The sequence below is a fragment of the Hordeum vulgare genome, chromosome 7H (genome assembly GCF_904849725.1).
Source record: "Hordeum vulgare subsp. vulgare chromosome 7H, MorexV3_pseudomolecules_assembly, whole genome shotgun sequence".
In the NCBI taxonomy this organism is placed as follows: Eukaryota; Viridiplantae; Streptophyta; class Magnoliopsida; order Poales; family Poaceae; genus Hordeum; species Hordeum vulgare.
In genome coordinates this window covers 39,187,484-39,196,824 of record NC_058524.1, presented here as the reverse complement: position 1 = coordinate 39,196,824, position 9,341 = coordinate 39,187,484, and the positions used below count along the sequence as shown (strand labels likewise).

At 40.4% G+C, this 9,341-nt stretch overlaps 1 pseudogene; it reads left to right on the top strand.

The window, feature by feature from the left end:
• The first annotated feature begins 1,912 nt into the window (after positions 1-1,912).
• LOC123410352 lies at positions 1,913-3,108 on the top strand (annotated as a pseudogene).
• Positions 3,109-9,341: the final 6,233 nt, after the last annotated feature.

The window sequence follows — 9,341 nt, the reverse complement described above, 5'->3', positions numbered from 1 at the left end:
GGCCTATCAATGAAAGTCGGTATCAGGCTGGCTCGCTTGGCGGGTCGTCTCCTTATATACGTAAATCCTCGTTTCACTCATCTGTAAAGGTCTACCCTTCGAAAGGTAGGTTGAGTTCCCCCGTATGTAGCCAGCCACACTCTACTCGCAGGTCAAATATTGGCGTAGACAACAGAGAATGTGCTAGGTAGGAAACCGAAGGAACTCTTACTATACGAGAATTTTCAATTCAATATGACAACCGATCAGAAGGGATTGGACGATCCCAATGCGTTGCCCTCCTTCGCAATACCGGAACTATCTGACCGAGCTCTATCAACACAGAAAGCGGAAGCGACAGCAGATACGGATAGACTGGATCCAGAAAGGGATTTCAGCCAGTCCTTGCCTATTGGTGGGCTGGTTGTTTTGTCACGGTCCGATTAGTAGAAGGTGAGTGAGTAAGACGAGGCCCCCGAAGTGTAATGTAGAGCTATACTTCTCTTGTTTTTCCTTCCGCCCTGCTTAGGAGAACTTTGTCTAGAACCCACTTTAGCTATCTTTCGAGGATACCATTACAGATGAGGTAGCGCGGTAGCGGAAGCCCTTTCTCGTTCAAGCAGTTCCAATTCCTATTCTGATTCACCGCTTACAACACACTCTATTGGTTCACCTTGTGGTGCCTTTCGATCAAGGTCTACTTTGGTTGATCCACTTTCTTCTACAGCGCGTTATCCGCATCGAAGTTAGCCAGGTTCCTACCGCTTCTTGATATTATGGATTTTGCAATCCCTGAACGCCAGTGCTTCTACAACCAACGGATACTATTTAACAGAAATAATAAGTAGAAATAGACAAACGAGTGTGGCTACACAAAGTGAGGAAAAAAACATGGTGGTACCAGCATTGCGTATCACTCACTATGCTTTATGTAATATGGCTTAAGCAATGGTAAAATGGGAGTCCTCAGCAAAGCACATCTGATCAATATGAATGAAAGATACATCCATCTTTTCTTCTCCTTCGAAGGTTAGGTATCCGCTCGTTAGTTCAGCGCCGCATAAATACTAACTTTAAAAGGGGCGACTCCCGCCTGTGCTTAAGTTGTTTCAAGCTTGTAAAGACTCGCGATCGAAAGATTGACCTGGTTTTCTTTCAACTGAAACTCTACCTAATGGTTCAGATTCCCCGGGTCCATGGGTCCATGGCCGCTTAGCTTAGACAGCCTTGTTATAGACATGAATGCGGGGTTCGGTTTCCAATTGATTTGTATTCACCGGGACCTCCCCTTATTTGATTTTCTCCACTTTTCTAGTTGTTGTCGAAAGAATGTTGACCAAATGAGTTTAAGGGGTGGTTTTCTGTTTACTTTGAATCAGCCTACGTCGTCTCTCTTCGAGAACCTCAGAATCATCAGTGTCTGAAGTTTCATGATGAATATTGGTTTCACATTTTATTGCTTACGTGAGGAAATATCAATTTGGAACTGGAATTTGTATTTGAGTTACGATGAGGAGTGAGGTAGATTCGCATTGTTGAAGAAAGCGAAGAAAAAGGATGCTTTTATGGCTTGCTTGTGGCTCTTTCTTCTATTGGCTAGTCTCAGGCATGATAGTTTCAGTTTCTTTTGGAAAGCAAGTGCTGCTCAGTCATAAGTGTTAGTAATAGCATGAAGTAAGTTGTCGGTAGCCGGCATTAGGTAAAAGGAAAAGCTTCTCGAAAGCATCCTGAAATATCATAGAATGGTGATCGAGATCACCTTCACGGGAATCATCCTTTGCAAATTGGGGGAAGGGAACCAATCAAGTCACCAAGAAGTTCCCGAAAGTTGGTTTAGTATTAAGGTTCTTCTCTTCCAGCGTTTACTATTCAAGTTCTTCTCTTCCAGCCCCCCGGCCCCTCTGATAAGGAAAGTTTTCAAAACGAAAAGCAAATGACAAATCTGGTTCGATGGCTCTTCTCCACTACTCGCTTTACTACTTTCTATTTTTTCTTATGTATTAAGTTTCCCTTAATATATAATTTTATATTACTTTCGATTTGTATATTTTTATTCCTTTGGCGTTTTATATTAATAGTAATAGCCGTTTTCAATCTTTTTTGTTCGTGCTTCATCGGCTCCTCCTTTCTGATCACTCTCCCGCCGGAGATTCAAGACCCCCAGGCTCTAGCTCATTTAGCAGGGCTAAACTTCTATCTGAGTCTTTACGAGCAGGATCCGGGATGGGTTACGTTCATTCAGAACGAGCTGTTTCACAATACCCCCTGGAAGACATACCTGAGCGGTTTAAGCTCTTCCTAATGGAAGAAAAGCTGTCTTCTATGCGACAAGATGTCATTCAGGAATTTGTGGCGCTTTATCAAAGAGTAGGGCCTTATCTACCGATCGAGCCCTACTTGGTCGATGAAGCGCTTCGTTCCTATCTTTTCCATATTCACGCAACTGATTCTTTCACTGTACTCCAAGCGTCTTATCAAGATCTGCGGGAGAATGAGGGAGGATCAGTTTTCTTTGAAAATGCTGTTTCCCACAACCGGGATTTCCTTGAGGCGGAAAGCTCCGCAAGGAGGTGCCTGGAAGTGGAACAGAGGATCCGGTGGGAAGAAATCCCCAAGAGCAAGGCAAGTCTCGAATAGGCGGAGCACGAGCATGCTCTCGACTTGTTTAAGTCGGAGGATCTTAGAAGGGAATTAGAAAAAAAAAGAGCGGGGTAGCTCAGTAATTCTGATTCTTTTCTCTTCCAGCGTTTACTATTCTCTTTCTTCTCTTCCAGGCCCCGGCCCCTCTTTGATAAGGAAAGTTTTGATTTCTAAAAAACAGCAAATGACAAATCTGGTTCGATGGCTCTTCTCTACTAACCACAAGGATATTGGGACTCTCTATTTCATCTTCGGTGCCATTGCAGGAGTGATGGGCACATGCTTCTCCGTACTGATTCGTATGGAATTAGCCCGACCCGGTGATCAAATTCTTGGTGGGAATCATCAACTTTATAATGTTTTAATAACGGCTCACGCTTTTTTAATGATCTTTTTTATGGTTATGCCGGCGATGATAGGTGGATTTGGTAATTGGTTTGTTCCGATTCTGATAGGTGCACCTGACATGGCATTTCCACGATTAAATAATATATCATTCTGGTTGTTTCCACCAAGTCTCTTGCTCCTATTAAGCTCAGCCTTAGTAGAAGTGGGCAGCAGCACTGGGTGGACAGTCTATCCACCCTTAAGTTGTATTACCAGCCATTCTGGAGAAGCAGTTGATTTAGCAATTTTTAGTCTTCATCTATCAGATATTTCATCAATTTTAGGTTCTATCAATTTTATAACAACTATCTTCAACATGCGTGGACCTGGAATGACTATGCATAGATTACCACTTTTTTTGTGGTCCGTTCTAGTGACAGCATTCCTACTTTTATTATCACTTCTGGTACTGGCGGGGGCACTTACAATGTTATTAACCGATCGAAACTTTAATACAACCTTTTTTGATCCTGCAGGAGGGGGAGACCCAATATTAACCAGCATCTCTTTTGGTTCTTCGGTCATCCAGAGGTGTATATTCTCATTCTCCCTGGATTTGGTATAATTAGTCATATCGTATCACTAGTAGAAAACGGGCCTTTGGCCTGGACCATTTAGTCCCGGAGTGCCTCTGGGCCGGGACTAAAGGCCCGGCCACGTCGCCCCAATTCTCAATGCCTCCCTCGACCATTTAGTCCCGGGCCGTAAGGAGCCTTTAGTCCCGGTTCGTGTCCCAAACCGGGACTAAAGGGCTACGTGGCTGGCAGTGGTGGTGGCAACCGTTCTTATCCCCCTTTAGTCCCGGGTTGAGCCACCAACCGGGACTAAAGGCCTAACACGTGGCATGCCGTGGTTGTGGCGGCGGTTGGTATACCTCTTTAGTCCCGGTTGGTGGCTCAACCCGGGACTAAAGGACTAACACGTGGCTTGCCGTAGTGGGGCGACAGTTGGCATACCTCTTTAGTCCCGGTTGGTGGTTGAACCCGGGACTAAAAGCCTAACACGTGGCCTGCCGTAGTGGTGGCAACCGTTTGGTATACCTCTTTAGTCCCGGTTGGTGGGTCAACCCGGGATTAATGGCCCAAACGGTTTGCATCCCGCGTCGTTTCGGGCGATGAAAAGCACGAACTGAAGCGTACAGTCGCCATTTCTCTGTTCTTCTTCTCTCTCGCGTCGCCCTCTCCGTTCTTCTTCTCTCTCGCGTTGCCCTCTCTGTTCTTCTCCTCTCTTCTTCCCTTCTCTTCTTCCACCATGCCAACTATCTTTCGTGAGGTGGTCGCGCATGGCGCGACGAAGCTCCGTGTCGTGTACACGAACCTGAACGCGGAGGTGCCGTTTTTCCTTCAACAGTTGAAGGAACGATGGTTTAACCACGCACCGCATCATGAGAAGTTCTTCGGGCTTGATCTGGAGTACACGGCCGAGTAACGTGGTGTTTCCGTCATCCAAAAAGCTTCGCAACCCATGTCTTGATCTTCCAATGGGTGAAGTAAGTTTTGAGGCTTTCTTTGATCCAAGATAATCCCTCCCCTAGGGTCACTACTCCCACGTTCACATGGATTTTGTGTATTTGTGTATCTGATTAAGTAGCGTAGTAGATTTTGTGTATTTGTACATTTGATTTAGTGGTGTAGTATGTGTGGAATACATTTGATTTAGTAGTGTAGTACATTTGATTTAGTAGTGTAGTACATTTGATTTAGTAGTGTAGTTCATTTGATCTAGTAGTGTACTGCATTTGATTTAGTAGTGGAATACATTTGATTTAGTAGTGTAGTACATTTGATTTTGTGTATTTGTACATTTGATTTAGTAGTGTAGTACATTTGATTTAGTAGTGTAGTATGTGTGGAGTACATTTGATTTATTTGTGTTCATTTATAATTCACATTGGATCGAATTTTGTCAATCCGATAAGACTTAGTTTGTAGTTTGGATTTACTAGTTAACAAGCTTTCTTTTGTTTGCATATTATGCATAATGTCCATAATTTATCATAGTGAATTCCACGTATAAGTTTATTTGTTTCTATCATAGTTGGTTCCCTTCAAATAGTTGTAGTGAAACATGTTTCCTTATTGCAGCAGTATGTAACATTTGGTCCATTTAAATTTGTTTCTGTTGCAGGAGTGACAAGCATTGTCCAAGACTCATGGAGTTCCTTCGCAGCGGCGTCACTTTTGCTTCCGTTGACATAAGGAACGACAGGCTGAAGATGAGGCACAGCTTCGGTATTGAGATACCAGCTGGTTGCCTCGTTGATATCCAAACGATATTCAAGCTTCAACATGACAGGACTTCGACGGCTCGTATGACAGTTGCCTTGATCGACGATTCATATGCTGATATAAAGACCAGTTTCCCAAGGTCTCAGCACAGACTTTGGGAGAAGGGCCCACTTGATGATATCAACATTGAGTATGCAGCAAAAGATGCATATGTTTCATACGATTTGTACCACAAGATTCGAGTCATCCACTATGGCCAGCGTCACCTATATCCCCTCGAGGAAGGTGGACATTCTGATTCAGATGATTCAGACGAGTAGTGTTCTTAACGTCGAACACTTGTATATATATCTATTGTAGCTATTATTATGTACTGTTTGGACTAGTATCATGTACTTCTTGGACCAATTTATATATGTCTAGTTTCTGTTTGTGCCATTATAGTTTCCAAATTTGAATGGTTTAGCCCTTTCTAACTTCATTTGCTACTTTTGAATGGTTTAGCCCTTTCTAACTTCATGGTATCATGCATTTCGACCACATATATATACAAAAAGTCTTTAGTTCAAATAAGTTCAAAAAATGAAATCCCTTTTGTAACAGATCTGTTTTTGATTAAAACAATCACTTCTCCTTCTTCTCCTTGTGCTAGATATTGGTTATGCACTAGGGGAAGTAGGAGTAGCGACCATCATCAACGGTTGAAAAATCAGGTGAGCTAGTGTCCACCATATATGAGAGAAGAAGAAACCCCTTTGTGATGTGCCTTTGAATGGTGCATTTTGAACACACAAAAAGTATGGAGTTCAAATAAGTAAAAAAAATGAAATCCCTTTGTAAGAGATGAGTTCTCGTTCGAAACCCTGCTACTTCGAGAGAGATTGTCAGTTTTGTACACGAAGTGCATCCAGTTTTTGTCGTAGCCCTCTCAACATTTTAACACATGCTATGTGGGTGAAATGATGATAGCATGCCAACTTTCAACATTTTCAGAGTTCATTTGTAGTGCTTTTCAATTACAGGGTCAACTAGCTCAAAAAAAAGTAAATGCAAGAAATATACCAAATGAAGTCAGAAATTGTTGAAATTTTGTGATGTGCCTTTGAATGGTGCATTTTGAACACACAAAAAGTATGGAGTTCAAATCAGTTTTAAAAAAATGAAATCCCTTTGTAAGAGATGAGTTCTCGTTCGAAACCCTGCTACATCGAGCGAGATTGTCAGTTTTGTACACGAAGTGCATCCAGTTTTTGTCGTAGCCCTCTCAACTTTTTAACACATGCTATGTGGGTGAAATGATGATAGCATGCCAACTTTCAACATTTCCAGAGTTCATTTGTAGTGCTCTTCAATTTCAAGGTCAACTAGCTCAAAAAAAAGTAAATGCAAGAAATATACCAAATGAAGTCAGAAATTTTTGAAATTTTGTGATGTGCCTTTGAATGGTGCATTTTGAGCACACAAAAAGTATGGAGTTCAAATAAGTTAAAAAAAATGAAATCCCTTTGTAAGAGATGAGTTCTCGTTCGAAACCCTGCTACTTCGAGAGAGATTGTCAGTTTTGTACACGAAGTGCATCCAGTCTTTGTCGTAGCCCTCTCAACTTTTTAACACATGCTATGTGGGTGAAATGATGATAGCATGCCAACTTTCAACATTTCCAGAGTTCATTTGTAGTGCTTTTCAATTTCAGGGTCAACTAGCTAAAAAAAAGTAAATGCAAGAAATAAACCAAATTAAGTCAGAAATTGTTGAAATTTTGTGATGTGCCTTTGAATGGTGCACATTGAACACACAAAAAGTATGGAGTTCAAATAAGTTTAAAAAAATGAAATCCCTTTGTAAGAGATGAGTTCTGGTTCGAAACCCTGCTACTTCGAGAGAGATTGTCAGTTTTGTACACGAAGTGCATCTAGTTTTTGTCTTATCCCTCTCAACTTTTTAACACATGCTATGTGGGTGAAATGATGATAGCATGCCAACTTTCAACATTTCCAGAGTTCATTTGTAGTGCTTTTCAATTTCAGGGTCAACTAGCTCAAAAAATAGTAAATGCAAGAAATATACCAAATGAAGTCAGAAATTGTTGAAATTTTGTGATGTGCCTTTGAATGGTGAGTTTTGAAGACACAAAAAGTATGGAGTTCAAATAAGTTTTAAAAAATGAAATCCCTTTGTAAGAGATGAGTTCTCGTTCGAAACCCTGCTACTTCGAGAGAGATTGTCAGTTTTGTACACGAAGTGCATCCAGTTTTTGTCGTAGCCCTCTCAACTTTTTAACACATGCTATGTGGGTGAAATGATGATAGCATGCCAACTTTCAACATTTCCAGAGTTCATTTGTAGTGCTTTTCAATTTCAGGGTCAACTAGCTCAAAAAAAAGTAAATGCAAGAAATATACCAAATGAAGTCAGAAATTGTTGAAATTTTGTGATGTGCCTTTGAATGGTGCATTTTGAGCACACAAAAAGTATGGAGTTCAAATAAGTTTTAAAAAAATGAAATCCCTTTGTAAGAGATGAGTTCTCGTTCGAAACCCTGCTACTTCGAGAGAGATTGTCAGTTTTGTACACGAAGTGCATCCAGTTTTTGTCGTAGCCCTCTCAACTTTTTAACACATGCTATGTGGGTGAAATGATGATAGCATGCCAACTTTCAACATTTCCACAGTTCATTTGTAGTGCTTTTCAATTTCAGGGTCAACTAGCTAAAAAAAAGTAAATGCAAGAAATATACCAAATTAAGTCAGAAATTGTTGACATTTTGTGATGTGCCTTTGACTGGTGCACTTTGAACACACAAAAAGTATGGAGTTCAAATAAGTTTAAAAAAATGAAATCCCTTTGTAAGAGATGAGTTCTCGTTCGGAACCCTGCTACTTCGAGAGAGATTGTCAGTTTTGTACACGAAGTGCATCTAGTTTTTGTCTTAGCCCTCTAAACTTTTCAACACATGCTATGTGGGTTAAATGATGATAGCATACCAACTTTCAACATTTCCAGAGTTCATTTGTAGTGCTTTTCAATTTCAGGGTCAACTAGCTCAAAAAAAAGTAAATGCAAGAAATATACCAAATGAAGTCAGAAATTGTTGAAATTTTGTGATGTGCCTTTGAATGGTGCATTTTGAACACACAAAAAGTATGGAGTTCAAATAAGTTTAAAAAAAATGAAATCCCTTTGTAAGAGATGAGTTCTCGTTTGAAACCCTGCTACTTCGAGAGAGATTGTCAGTTTTGTACACGAAGTGAATCCAGTCTTTGTCGTAGCCCTCTCAACTTTTTAACACATGCTATGTGGGTGAAATGATGATAGCATGCCAACTTTCAACATTTCCAAAGTTCATTTGTAGTGCTTTTCAATTTCAGGGTCAACTAGCTCAAAAAAAAAAGTAAATGCAAGAAATATACCAAATTAAGTCAGAAATTGTTGAAATTTTGTGATGTGCCTTTGAATGGTGCATTTTGAACACACAAAAAGTATGGAGTTCAAATAAGTTTTAAAAAAATGAAATCCCTTTGTAAGAGATGAGTTCTCGTTCGAAACCCGGCTACTTCGAGAGAGATTGTCAGTTTTGTACACGAACGGCATCCATTCTTTGTCGTAGCCCTCTCAACTTTTTAACACACGCTATGTGGGTGAAATTATGATAGCATGCCAACTTTCAACATTTCCAGAGTTCATTTGTAGTGCTTTTCAATTTCAGGGTCAACTAGCTCAAAAAAACAAGTAAATGCAAGAAATATACCAAATGAAGTCAGAAATTGTTGAAATTTTGGGATGTGCCTTTGAATGGTGCATTTTGAACACACAAAAAGTATGGAGTTCAAATAAGTTTAAAAAATGAAATCCCTTTGTAAGAGATGAGTTCTCGTTCGAAACCCTGCTACTTCAAGAGAGATTGTCAGTTTTGTACACGAACTGCATCCAGTCTTTGTCGTAGCCCTCTCAACTTTTTAACACACGCTATGTGGGTGAAATGATGATAGCATGCCAACTTTCAACATTTCCAGAGTTCATTTGTAGTGTTTTTCAATTTCAGGGTCAACTAGCTAAAAAAAAAGTAAATTTCACGAAATATAACAAATGAAGTCAGAAATTGTTGAA